Source organism: Scyliorhinus torazame, chromosome 7, assembly GCF_047496885.1.
Source record: "Scyliorhinus torazame isolate Kashiwa2021f chromosome 7, sScyTor2.1, whole genome shotgun sequence".
Classification (NCBI taxonomy): domain Eukaryota; kingdom Metazoa; phylum Chordata; class Chondrichthyes; order Carcharhiniformes; family Scyliorhinidae; genus Scyliorhinus; species Scyliorhinus torazame.
The window spans coordinates 94428219-94442110 of record NC_092713.1 but is presented as its reverse complement, the minus strand read 5'-3'; the positions used below and the strand labels follow the sequence as shown (position 1 = coordinate 94442110).

The following is a 13892-nucleotide window of genomic DNA, read 5'->3' as shown; positions in this document are numbered from 1 at the left end:
CCTTGTGGATGGTGGGCAGGTCTTGGGGAGTCAGGAGGTGAGTTACTCGCCGCAGGATTCCCAGCCTCTGACCTGCTCTTGTAGCCACTGTATTTACCCTGTTCAGTTTCAGGTCAATAATAACCCCCCAGATGTTGATAACGCTACCAACTAGGTCATAGCTGACACTCAAGTCTAGCAAAGATTGCACATATAAATGCCAACGACACATCTTTTCTCTTTATGGATGCTGACTAACCCGTTTTGCATTAGTATTTTGTTGTCTTCATTCAAATATAGTGAATGTCCCCATACACTGTGACTAATACATTAATAAGGCTATCATAGTCGTAATCCTTTATGCCAAAAAGTAAATTAAAATTACAAAAGTAAGCATTTTTGTTTGCACTGAAATAATTTTGTATCCAATTTTCTCTCCTTTCCTTTTTTAAACTTTAATTGTACAATTAATTAATATATAATTCTGACCTCAATGCAGCATCTGATGTGCCTCAAACTCAAACTGAAAATCATAGAAAACCCTATGCAATTTTTCAGTCTGCGCAGGCAAGGTATTTCACCACGAGCAAGGAGTCAGAACATTTACTCCATACTCGATTCTATCTATTGTAGCTTTTCCCCATTTTTGTAGTTTAAAATCTTACTGTTATTGCTTCTTTGAACTCCTTGCCCCCAGTGTCCATTTTGAAAATAGAAACAACTATGAAAATAGTGCTATTTTGTTTATGAATAAAGGTCATTGAATCAGCCAATTGAATGCCAAAGAATGGTAAGACTGACCTTGTGTCCTTTACATGGCGAGGTCAATCTTTGCCCTTGACCAAACAGGAAAGGTTGGCAATGGATGCCATTTTGTTTTTGTCTCATTACATTCATGTGTAGCACCTTGGCATGTTTACCACATTAAAGGTGCTATATACAAATTGCTGTTGTTACTATATTTGTAGTCAACTGCTGAATAAAGTGTAATCCCCATCATTTATATTTTTTCCAACTTCCATTCTTCTTTTATCACCTTTTCATGGTTAGTAAAGTAGGCTTATGGACTTTTAGTTATATGATCTGACATGAATGTTGCTTTTTATATTAGTTGGCAAAAGACACATACATATCTTGTTTTTCTCCTGTGATGAAATCCTGCCTCAAGTAGTATTACTTAGAGCTCAGAACATTTGCCATTGATATTTGTTCCTGCATTAAAATGTTGGACATAGTTGGGTTTTAAATTGCTTGATGCCAGCAGCTCAATTAAAAAACCTTAGCTCCCTGAAAGAACAGGCTCAAAATCTTCACACTTCTGGCAGAAGAACATGTGACCAAAGAGAAAACAGTGAGGTGTTAATGTTCTCTTAGGAGAAAATGAAACTTATGCTTCATAAACAATGATTGCAAAATGCAAAGTTATGTTCTGTATTGTATCAAACAGCACCTTCTAACTATGCCGAGAAAAGAAGCTGAACACAAATCAACTTTTTCACTTAGAAAGACAATCTTATATTATTTGCTAACTTGTGCTCATATTCTTCACTTCAGCTACAACAGAGGACTAATATGTGTTCGCAATATGAATGTTGATTCGACATTAATATTCAACCGGAAAGGCATTGAGTTGCGTAATTCAACAATGGCTTGTGAACTCTTATACAAACTGATGCACTTAAATCAGATGAGCTGTGTAATCCTTCTCATTCTATTTTCGTCTCTGCACTTATCTACAATTACATATTATACAGTCCAGGGACAGGCCATTCAGCCAAACCAATCCATGTCAGCATTTACGCCCACTCAAACCTCCTTCCATCCTTCATCATTTAATTCTATCAGTATAACCCTTTTCCTTTCCCCTCACTGGCTTACATAGCTACTCCTTAAATAAACCCATAATATTTGCCTCAACTTCACCTCTGGTAGCGTGTTCACATCTCCACAATATCTGCTACAGCATTTCTTGAATTCCCTATTGAATTTCTTGACAACTACCTTATTTGTATTGCCGGCCTCTAGTTGATGACTGTCTTATACTGAGGGTCTCTAGTTGATGACTGTGTCGACTTGATGGCTGTCTCATATTGATGGATCTAGTTGATGACTGTCTTATATTGATGGATCTAGTTGAGACTGTCTTATATTGATGGATCTGTTGAGACTGTCTTATATTGATGGATCTAGTTGATGACCGTCCTATATTGATGGATCTAGTTGATGACTGTCTTATATACTGATGGCCTCTCGTTGATGACTGTCTTATATTGATGGGTCGACTTGATGACTGTCTTATTTTAAAGGCCTCTAGTTGATGACTGACTTATATTGAGGGCCTCTCTTTGATGACTTTTTATATTGAGGACCTCTTGTTAATGACTGTCTTATATTGAGGACCTCTTGTTAATGACTGTCTTATACTGAGGGCATCTCATTGATGACTGTCTTTTATTGAAGGCCTCTGTAGATGATTGTCTTATATTGAAGACCTCTAGTTGATGACTATGTTATACTGATGGTCTCTAGTTGATGACTGTCTTATATTGAAGACCTCTAGTTGATGACTATGTTATACTGATGGTCTCTAGTTGATGACTGTCTTATATTGAGGGTCTCTTGTTGATGACTGTCTTATATTGATGGGTCTAGTTGATGACTGTCTTATACTGACGGCCTCTAATTGATGACTGTCTTATATAGAGGGCCTCTAGTTGATGACTGTCTTCTACTGATGGCACCTCGTTGATGACTGCCTTGTATAGAGGGCCTTTAGTTGATGACTGTCTTGTATTAACGGCCTCGAATTAATGACTCTCTTATATTCAGGGCCTCTTGTCTCAATACACTGCCCTTAATTCCATTTGCTTTAATTTAATACAGTAATATCTTTGTGAAAAGCCGACTGAAAGTCCAAGTATTCCACATCCACTGGCTTCACTTTGTCAACTCTACTAGTTACATCCTCGAAGGGTTCCAGTAGATTTGTCAAGCATGATTTTTCTTTCATAAATCCATGCTGACTGTGTCTGATCCTGACACTATTTTCAAAGTGTTCTGCTATAAAATATTTGACAATGGATTCCAGAATTTTCCCCATAACTGATGTCAGGCCTATTGGTCTATAATTCCCTCTTTTCTCTCTATCTCCCTTTTTAAAATAGTGGAGTTACATTAGCTACCCTCCAATCTGCAGGAACTGTTCCAGAGTCTATAGAATCCTGGAAGGTGACTGCCAATGCATCCACTATTTCTAGAGCCATTTCCTTAAGGACCTAGGGATTTATCAGCCTTCAAACCCATCAATTTCCCAACACCACTTCTCTACTAATATTGATCTCCTTCAGTTCCTCCTTTCCTCCTTAAGTCCTGCATTCCTCAATATTTCTGGTATCTGACTTGTGTCCCAATTTGTGAAAACCGAACCAAAATATGTGTTCAGTTGCTCAGCCATTTCTTTGTCTCCAGTTATACATTCCCCTGTTTCTGACTGTAAGGGACCTACATTTGTCTTCACCAATCTTTTTCTCTTCACGTACCTATAGAAACGTTTACAGTCAGTTTTTATGTTCCCTGCAAGCTTACTCTCGTATTCTATTTTCCCCTTCTTAATCAATCCCTTGGTCCTTCTAAACTGCTCCCTATCCTCAGACCAGTTGTTTTTCATGGCCAATTTGAATGCTTCTTCCTTGGATTGAATACTATCACTAATTCCCCTTGTAAGCCATTGATTAGCCACCTTTCCTGTTTTATGTTTGTGCCAGACAGGAATAAACAATTGCTGCATCTCTTCAGCCATATGTTCATCCGATATATCCTGCGATTGTCTACTCTGGTACTGGTAGTGATCACTACCTTTGAAGTCTGACTTCTCAATTTTCTAACTCCCTATAATCTGGTTTTAGGACCTCATCCCCTTCTTTACTTATGTCATTTGTACCAATGTGTACCATGACCTCTGGCTGTTCACCCTCCCTGCCAGAATGTCCTGCAAGCGCTCTAAGACATCCTTGACCCTAGCACCAGGGTGATAAAGTACCATCCTGGAATCTTGTTTGCGGCCACAGTAACACCTATCTAGTCCCCTTACAATTGAATCTGCTATAACTATTGCATTCCGGACTTCCAGAGGCGACCATGGAGTGAGTGGTGGCACATTTGGTCGCTCCCACTCGGTTTTTTTTAAAACGCATTTTATTCAAACTTGTATCAAAGTAGGTTACAGCAAACAAACACCCCAGGAAACATTCTTCCCAACAATCAACTATACAGTTTGTACAGATTTTTCTCCTTTTTCATCCCCCCACTCCCCATCACCCCCCCGCCCCCCCCAACCCCTGCGACGAACAGCTCCTCAAACATGAACACAAACATCCCCACCTTTTCTCAAACTCCCCTGCTGAGTCCCTTAACTCATACTTTATCTTCTCTAACCGCAGGAAGTACTACAGGTCACCCAACCATGCTGCTACCCCCGGTGGCGATGCCGTCCGCCACTCCAGCAAAATTCGCCGCCGTGCAATCAGAGAGGCGAAGGGCAAAACATCGGCCTTCCTCCTCTTCATGAGCTCCGGCTTCTCTGAAACCCCAAATATCGCCACCAAGGGGTCCGCGTCCACTCCCTCCTCCACTATCCTGGCTAAGACCGCGAACACTCCCGCCCAGAATCTTCCCAATTTTTCACAACCCCAAAACATGTGCGCATTATTCGCTGGCCCCCACCCACACCTCTCACACTCATCTGCTACCCCCTGAAAGATCCCACTCATTCTCGTCTGAGTCATATGCACCCTGTGCACCACCTTAAACTGTATCAGGCTCATCCTTGCACAAGATGAGGTCCCATTTACCCTTCGCAGTGCCTCACTCCATACTCCCCAATTGATCTCCATTCCCAACTCCGCTTCTTACTTCTCCTTGATCTTCACCACCCGCTCACCTCCCTGCTCCCCCAGCCACGTATATATATCCCCAATTCTTCCCTCCCCTTCCACATCCGGAAGCAGCAGTCGCTCCAGCAGAGTGTATCCCGGCAATCTAGGGAACCCCTTCCAGACCTTTCGTGCAAAGTCCTTAACTTGTAGATACCTGCACTCACTACCCCTCGGCAGCTCTACCCTCTTCCTTAGCTCCTCCAGACTGGTGAACCCTTCCTCCAAATACAAATCCCTCACCTTGACCAGCCCCACCTCCCTCCACTTCCTGTATACACAATCCATCCCCCCGGCTCAAACCCATGATTCTCGCACAGCGGCGTTAGCACCAACATCCCTTCCACCCTAAAATTCCTCCTCAGCTGATTCCATATCTTCACCGTGGACTGCACCACTGGGCTCCCTGAATACCTACTCAGGGCCATTGGCAATGCTGCCGTCACCATAGCCCTCAAACTAGACCCCTTATAAGATTCCTCCTCCATCCTAACCCACTCTACCCCTTCTCCTTCCCACCACCACTGCACCGTGTCCACATTCGCCACCCAATAATAATGAAGCAAGTTTGGCAACGCCAACCCCCCCTGCTGCCTCTGCCTCTGTAGCAGGGTCCTCCCCACCCTCGGCACCTTCCCCGCCCATACAAAGTTAGAGATGATTGTGTCCACTTTCTGAAAAAAGGCCTTTGGTATAAAGATCGGGGGAGCCTGAAAGATAAACAAGTACCTCGGCAGAATATTCATTTTCAACACTTGAACCCTCCCGCCAACGTTAAGTGCAGTGTATCCCACCTCTTAAGATCCTCCCTGGCCTCCTCCACCAGCTTCATTAAGTTCTACTTATGGAGCCGTCCATTCCCTCGCTACCTGAATCCCCAAGTACCTAAACCTATCCCTCGCTACCGTAAATGGCACCCCAGCTAAATTAGCTTGCTCATTCACCGGGAATACCTCGCTTTTCCCTACATTCAGCTTGTATCACGAGAACCCTCCAAACCTCCCCAACAGGCCCATAATCCTTGCCATACTCTCCAATGGATCCAAAACATACAGCAAGAGGTCATCGGCATAGAGCGACACCTGATGCTCCCTCTGTCCTCTCAATATCCCCTACCACTCTGCCGACCCCTGAGAGCCATCAGCAATGGCTCTATGGCCAGCGCATACAGCAGCAGCTACAGTGGGCACCCCTGCCTCATACCCCTGTGTAAGTCAAAGCTTCATGAGCTCATATCATTCATCCTCACCCTCGCTCTTGGCACCACATACAGCAACCATGCCACAAATCTCAGCCCAAACCCAAACCTTCCCAAAACTTCGAACAAGTACCGCCACTCCACCCGATCAAATGCTTTCTCCACGTCCATGGACACCACCACCTCTGGTACCAGCACTCTCGACAGATTCATCACCACATTCAACAGCCGTCTTATATTACTCACGAGCTGCCTGCCCTTCACGAAGCCTTTTTGATCTTCTGCAACCACCCCCGGGACACAATTCTCCATCCTCCCTGCCAACAACTTAGCCAATACTTTCACATCCGTGTTCAATAGTGATATGGGTCTATACGACCCACATTCCACCGGATCCTTCCCTTTTTGGGGGATTAGTGTGATTACTGCCTGCGTCATCGTCTCCGGCAACTCCCCCTTCTCCAGTGCTTCATTAAACGCCCCCAATAGATGTGGTGCCAGGTCCGTCGCAAATTCCTTATACAATTCTGCCGGGTACCCTTCCGGCCCAGAGGCCTTCCCCGACTTCATACCCCTGATACTATCCAGCACCTTCCTCAGCCCCAGGGGCTCCTTCAACGCCTGCTTCTTTGCTTCCTCCACCTGGGGAAATTCCAGCTCGTCCAGAAACCACCCCATGTCCCTCTCCTCTCCTCCTGGGTTTGCCTCATAAAGTCCCTGGTAATACTCTCTAAATGCCTCATTTATCTTCCCTGGCTCTGACACCACATCCCCAGCCCCAGTCCGGATCTTCAATATTTCCCTGGACGCAGCCTGCCTCCGCAGCTGGTGCGCCAGCATGCAGCTCGCCTTCTCCCCATACTCGTATTGCACCCCTCTTGCCCTATGCAGTTGCCCTACCGCCCTCCCCGTTGTCAGCCTGTCAAATTGCCCCTGAAACTTTTTCCTCCTCGCCAATCCCTCCACGGTGGGCACCCTCGAATATTCCCTGTCCACCTCCACTATCTCGCTCACTAGACGGTCATGTTCCGCCCTCCTTTCCTTATTCGCACGAGCCGTAAATGAGATAATTTCTCCCCGGACCACTGCCTTCAGTGCTTCCCAAAAAATGCCCGCCGACACCTCCCCTTTCTGATTGAACTCCACATAATCCCTAATCGCCAACCACACCTTATCACAAAAACCTCCATCTGCCAACAACCCGAGTCAAACCTCCACCCCGGCCTCTGCTCTCGTCCCGTACTGAACCGAATATCCAGCCAGTGGGGTGCATGGTCCGAGATAACTATCCCCGCATACTCTGCCCCCTGCACCCCAACCAAAATCTCCCCACTCACTACAAAGTATCAATCCTCGAATACATCTTATAGACGTGTGAAAAGAAGGAATACTCCCTTCCACCTTTGTTCTGAAAGCGGCATGGATCCACCATACCCATCCTCTCCATAAACCCCCCCAGCTCCTTTGCCATTCGTACCGTACCCATCGACCTGGGGCTCGATCTATCCACCCTCAGCTCCAGGACATAGTTAAAATCTCCTCCCATGATCAACTGGTACGTGGCCAAATCCGGGATTGCTACCAGCAACCCCTCATAAAACCCACATCATCCCAATTTGGGGCATACACATTTATGAACACAACCGGTGCCCCTTCCAATACCCCACTCACAATCACATATCTCCCACCTGGATCCCTCACCTCCTTCGCACTCACGAATCCCATTTTTTTGCTCATTAAAATCGCCACACCTCTCAATTTCAAATCAAACCCCGAGTGAAAAACCTGCCCGACCCACCCCTTCCTTAACCTAACCTGGTCCTTCACACGGAGGTGTGTCTCCTGCAAAAAGACAACCCCCGCTTTCAAGCTCCTGAGGTGCACGAACACCTGCAACCCTTTAACTGGCCCATTCAGTCCCCGGACATTCCACGTTACCAACCTTACCGGAAGCTTGCGCCTCCAATCCCCTCTACCGTCTGTCATCTTCCCCACTTAACTCCTGCCCCTTTAATTCCACTCTGTACCTAGCTCATCCCAGATGGCCCCTTTTTTCGCCCTTGACCATGTCATCTCTCATCCCCTGCCGCGTCGCAGAACCCCCCCCCCCCCCGCTTTTCCCCTTCCCCTTCTTCCCCCCCCCTTCCCCTTTCCCCCCTCCTCCCGACCACCCCTCTTGGCCTTCCCCCCTACCACCTCACTTCCATTCACCAGCATAACCTGCTAGCGTGGCTGCCCCTGCCCAAAGGCACATCCTAATGACCTGCCCCTCCATCTTCCCCACCCCCACTCCTCAGCTCACAGAAGAAGGCCTCCTGATGGCCTTACCCTCCCACACCCAAACAAGGACTTCTCCTGAACTCCAGGTAGCCTTCTCCAAAAGCAAACAAACAGATGTTAAACACAAACAGTCCCATAAAACAGGAGGCAGATGGGAACATCCATCCCCACATAAACTTTTCACCCCTACAACTCCTTACAATCTCAACATTGAACAGAAACCCCCCCACATAACAAAAGGCGAAAATCCCCCAATCCCTATATCCACTTCAACATACTCCCGACCATTACATAGTGCTAGCACCCCGGTTCCCAAGCATTGTCCACTCAGTTCTCCCCCAGTTTATGCTCCTTAATGAAGTCTTCGGCCTCTTCTGGGGTCTCAAAATAATACTCCCGGCCTCCGAACGTCACCCATAATTTCGCCGGGTAGAGCACCCCAACCTGATCTGCTGCCAGTACAGCACCGCCTTGGCCTTGTTGAAACCTGCCCGCTGTTTTGCCAACTCGGCTCCGATGTCCTGATAAACCCAGACATTATTTCCCTCCCAGTCGCAGCTACGCTTCTCTCTGGCCCACCGCAGAATTTTGTCTTTCTCCACAAATTTAAGGAGTCTCACGATCACTGCCCGCGGCGGCTCTCCAGCTCTAGGCTTTTGCCTCAGAGACCTATGCGCTCGGTCCACTTCAGGTGCTTTATCTAGCACCCCTTCTACCACCAGTCCCACCAGCATTCTCGAGACGTACCGCGTGGCACTCACACCTTCCACTCCTTCAGGCAGGCCCACTATTCGCAGGCTCTGTCTTCTCGAGGTATTCTCCTGCTCCTCAACCTTTGCCCTCAGCATTTTTCAAAGGTCTCCTAGGAGCCCCACCTCCGCCTCCAGAGCCACCACACGATCGCTGTGGTCCGAGATCACTCCTTCAATCTTCCGAATCTGTGACCCCTGCACCTCCAAACACCTCTCCATCCGCTCTAAAGTACTCTTCAGGGGTGCCACAGCTTCTGCAATGGCCTTTGCATGATCCTCATGCAATTCTTTCCTTTGTTTATGGAATTCCTCCTTGATAAAAGTCATCAGTTCCTGTATCTGGGGCCTTACAGTTTGCCCCTCCCCCGCCTGCATGATGGAAGAGACTGTCTGTGAAGCACAAGACTGTTTCAACTTTCCAGCCAAACCTCTCACTGTTTTCTGCCGGGTCCAGTGATCAGAAGACACACCATTCCAGGGATAAACTACTCCTCTAACATTCACCTACGCCTTTTCATCAACATTCCACCCTGATCTGGGTAAAAAGAGCCCTTTTCTGTGTCTTTGCACAGGAACAGCCCTTTATGTGACCAATCACTCCATGTGTAGAGGGTGCCATCTCTGCTACTCCACTACTGGGCCGATATCTGGGGTTTGAGTATCTGTGTGTGTCTCTCTCCAGCTGGCACTGAAACTTCAGAGGCCAGGGGATGCCGCACTGGGACACCTCCACTGAAGAGAGCACTGAATCAAGCCTGCCGTTTATCCCTAACCGGAAGCCTGAGGCTTATATCACACAGATCTCCAGACCCCTACCAATGCCCAGGTGATTCTCTCTCTTGCCGGTGGTGCAACACCCACCCGGTTCCTACTTCGCTGGAGTAGCTTTCCCAAGAGAGAGAATAGGACACTGCTGTTTATTACCTAACCAGCAGCCTGTCCTGAGTGAATCGCTCAAGATGACCCTAGATTCTTGAACCCGGAATTAAGGTGAGGAATATTTTAACAATGACTTGGTCAGAGATCGCTGGTGAGAGATTGAAGAATTTAAACGACTCCAATTATCAGCAAATCAAGGTTTATTGCAAAACCCAGGTCAAAATCATCAAACAGAAGAAATTATAATAAAATCTTAAACTCTAACACAAACTAAGTCTATTCAGAAAGTACTATAACGGACACAACGAAAAATCTTATTGTTACACAGTTTTAGCAATGGCACAAAACACAAATCAAGTCCCCTTCCCCAAAGCCTCAACCACTATCAAAGTCAAGGGAGTTTCGCAAGCTGCTGCAGGGTACTTACAGTCACAGGCTGCAGGAGGTCAAGTCAAAGGTGGAGAGGTCGAGCCAAGAGACCCTCAATCGAAACACAGCCCCTTTTATACCCGTTTTACCAGGCTTTTCCTGTGTTCGGCCAGCCCCTTTTGCATTGAATTGGTAAGGTTTAAAGTTCCCGCTGGTCCCGCCCCCTTTGAGCCGGTCAGAGCTGTCGACTTCCGGGTTTTCCTCCCCCTTTGCGTTGTATCGGTCCAAGTTTAAAGTTCCCGCTGGTCCCGCCCCCTTTGAGCCGGTCAGAGCTGTCGACTTCCGGGTTTTCCTCCTCCTTTGCGTTGTATCAGTCCAAGTTTAAAGTTCCCGCTGGTCCCGCCCCCTTTGAGCCGATCAGAGCTGTTTGCTTCCGGGTATTCCTCGCAGGTCCGCTCCTTCCAGCCAGGCAGACCTGCCGCGATTTGAATTTGGCGCCGACTCCGCCCCCTCCTCCCAGTGAGTTCCTGCCGGTGGCTTCTGTCAAGATTGGAGTACCTCCCCCAGGTCCGCCTCCAACTTGGTTTTTTCTACCGCTTATCTTCAAGGGGCTTTTCCAGCGCAATATACTGAGCCCAGACAGTCTGCTTTTTAGGATAACAAGGTTAGGCTCTCTTGTGAAGATTTTCAAAAGGTCTTCCAGCTGCTCCGGAGATGGCTGCTATTCTCACCTTGCTATGTTGATGGGGTGTTAATTGGATTCTACTCTGGTGGAGGCCAAGTCATTTACATCTGCATGGGGCTATGACCATCCCATTGTCCTGCTTGCAGGCAGGCCCCCTGTGTATTCCCGTGCCCCTTTGGCTGTGTGTTAATCTTATCTCGTTGTCTGGCTCCTTCTTCCTTGTAGCTCCTAGGGGGGGTTTGTAAATACCTATGCCCCTACTCAGCTCAGCGGACCAAGCCTGCTGGGAAATCTGGTTACGTTCTCTTGGCTGAAAAGTCAGTTTACAGTCTCTGGGTTTTATTCTTGGGCAGTCCAAAAGGCCGAATTGCCCGAAAACCTTACAGATGCCCCTTCGATACGTCCCTACCTGCTTGGACCGTATCGACACAGGTGAAGGGCAATCATTTCCTTTTGTGTGGACCGTAGGCCCCCCCCCAACAACATGCGAAACTACAAGTCCCAAGACAGTTCCCTTAATCTAGGCTACCCCTGATTTCATTGAAAGGGAAAGACAAGACCATACTTAATTCAAACACACAGTAACATATACACATTTCACCGGAACCCCAAACGTAAGGGTCCCTGTACATATATCACAATCAAGTAACTGAAACCCGCGAATCCATACAACTATTTACATTTGAATCTCTTTATTTCACTAAGGATCCTCTTTTCTTGGCTGCACTTCGCTTCTTCCCGTTGAAGGCTCTTCATTTTTCCTCCGTCGTCGATACCTGCAGCTGAGAGGTTTAGTCCAACTGAGGCGACAGCATAATGTACCCCCTTGTACAACATTTTCTTTGTGGGGACAAACACTAAACCATTCTCAGGCCCCCCCTGGTGGTGATCGGACAGTTGTGAGGGTCGATCGGTTGGGCTGTGGGCAGGGGTCGCTTTACCTGAACCAGCAGTTCGGTAGCTTTTACAGTCATCCCTTCCCTGGGCGTTACACATCCCTCCCCAGTGCGGTCAATTCACTCCGTTCCCTGGGTTCTGCCATCACCTTACAAAAGTGATTAATGCCCCTTGTGGACATGCCTTGGTAGATCCCCATAAACACGAATAAATGCCCTGGTCAGAAGTCCACCACTTATCCCAGCAAACGGTGATCCTACCCGGTGACCCCGTGATGGTCCGGTAGGTGTTGTTGTCCAGGCGTTCCCAGTCCGAGGACCAATCCCTCATGTCCAGCCTCAGCTTCCTGGGCCACCACCATCTCCCCAAAGGAACGTCCCCCTCACAGGTTAAACACACCCGCCTGCCCTCAGTCACCCTAACCCGGTCAGTCGAAGGACTCTTCTGTCTCGCCTCTGTGGAGTTCTCCCGGTCCCACCGTCGCCAAGATCATCAGCAAGCTCCACATCGTCGGGTGCCCCATCTGTAAAACAGACAAAACACATCCTTGCCTCTACAGCCCTACCTACCTTAAAGTGCATGGGTTGTATCCAGCGGCAGCAGCAGCTTCCGCTTTGAAGTTGTGAAATCAACAAGAAATTGCCGCAGCCTGTCTGTGATTCTGTGTCCACAGCCCGGCTCCCCCAGGGTCCTAGTGCCTGCTTCTATCCGGCGGCAGCAGCAGCTCCCGCTTTGAAGTTGCCGCAGCCTGTCTGTGGTTCTGTGTCCACAGCCCGGCTCCACCAGGGTCCTAGTGCCTGCTGCTATCATTATACCATTGCACTAGGCGCTTCTGTGATCCACGATCCTAAATAATCCACACACCACTACACACTAATTAGAACTAACAGGGGGGGAATGCTATATACAATGCCACCCGTCTCCGGGTGGCCAAATTAAAACTGTGCCCCGCTAAACTGGGGCAGTTCACCTGTTTGGTCCAACGGCTCGGGCCAGACCGTCCCCTCCCGGGGGTTCGGGCTGCCCCTTGCCTCTCCTTCCCCAACAGGGTTCGGGGATCCCTCAGCGTTCCCTTCTACTCGGGCCCCCTTACTGCGGGACCGGGTTCTGGGGAGGTGTGATGGGGACCATCTTAGAGGGGGCTTGGAGACCCGGTTGCTCCTTCGTCCCCTGACTGGTTCCCAAGCCCAAGGTGATACCTCCACTTCCTCCGCCTCCTTAGCCTCTATACTAAGGCAGGCCACCTGACCCACAGGTAATGGCTTGGGAATCGTTACTGTCCCTGGGCTGGGTGCTTGCAGCACTGTCGTTTTCTTTGGGGCTGCCCCTTCGGGACAGCACCTTGTCCCCGGTTGTGTGACCGTGGAGTCAGGGACCTCCCCCACCGTCGTTAATTCTACGGGGGGTTTCTCCACTACCACCCCCAGTCTTCCCCCCACCTTGCTCTTTCTTGCCCTTATGGGGTGGAACAATTTAAATTGGCTGATGTGGCGTTCGCATGGGTCCCACCTTAAGGGATTTAAACTGCAAATAGCCGCTGAGGCAGCCTCCAGAATGGGACCCTGCACCTGGACCGGACCAGGGTCTGGGGCTAGAACTACCCCTGCGCTCCCTTTTTCCTGAGGCTGCTCCCTGGGTAGTCATATGGGTTCTTGTGGTGTGGGTGCGGGCAGGCCCTGGCCCGTTGCCATTGCCACCTGTCCTGAGCCTTGCAAAAGGGCTAAAATTTTACTTATCTCGATGGTTCCCGGGGCAGCTGCTCCTACCGCCGGGGTCTGACTCTCTACTGCGGGAGCCCTCTCCTCCTTGCTAGGGTTCTCACACTCCCTCTTGAAATGCCCGGTCTTTCCACACCCGTAGCATACCGGTCTCTTGTCGGAGGTCCGGGAGCCCTCATGCTTCCACTCGCTCTTAGGGGGTGC

General features: G+C 48.6%; 1 protein-coding gene across 1 annotated transcript in view; it reads left to right on the top strand.

Annotated features, from left to right (window-relative positions):
- LOC140427348 (interleukin-23 receptor-like) overlaps positions 1–13892 on the top strand; it is a 31535-nt gene that overhangs the window by 4176 nt on the left and 13467 nt on the right. The window lies entirely within an intron of this gene.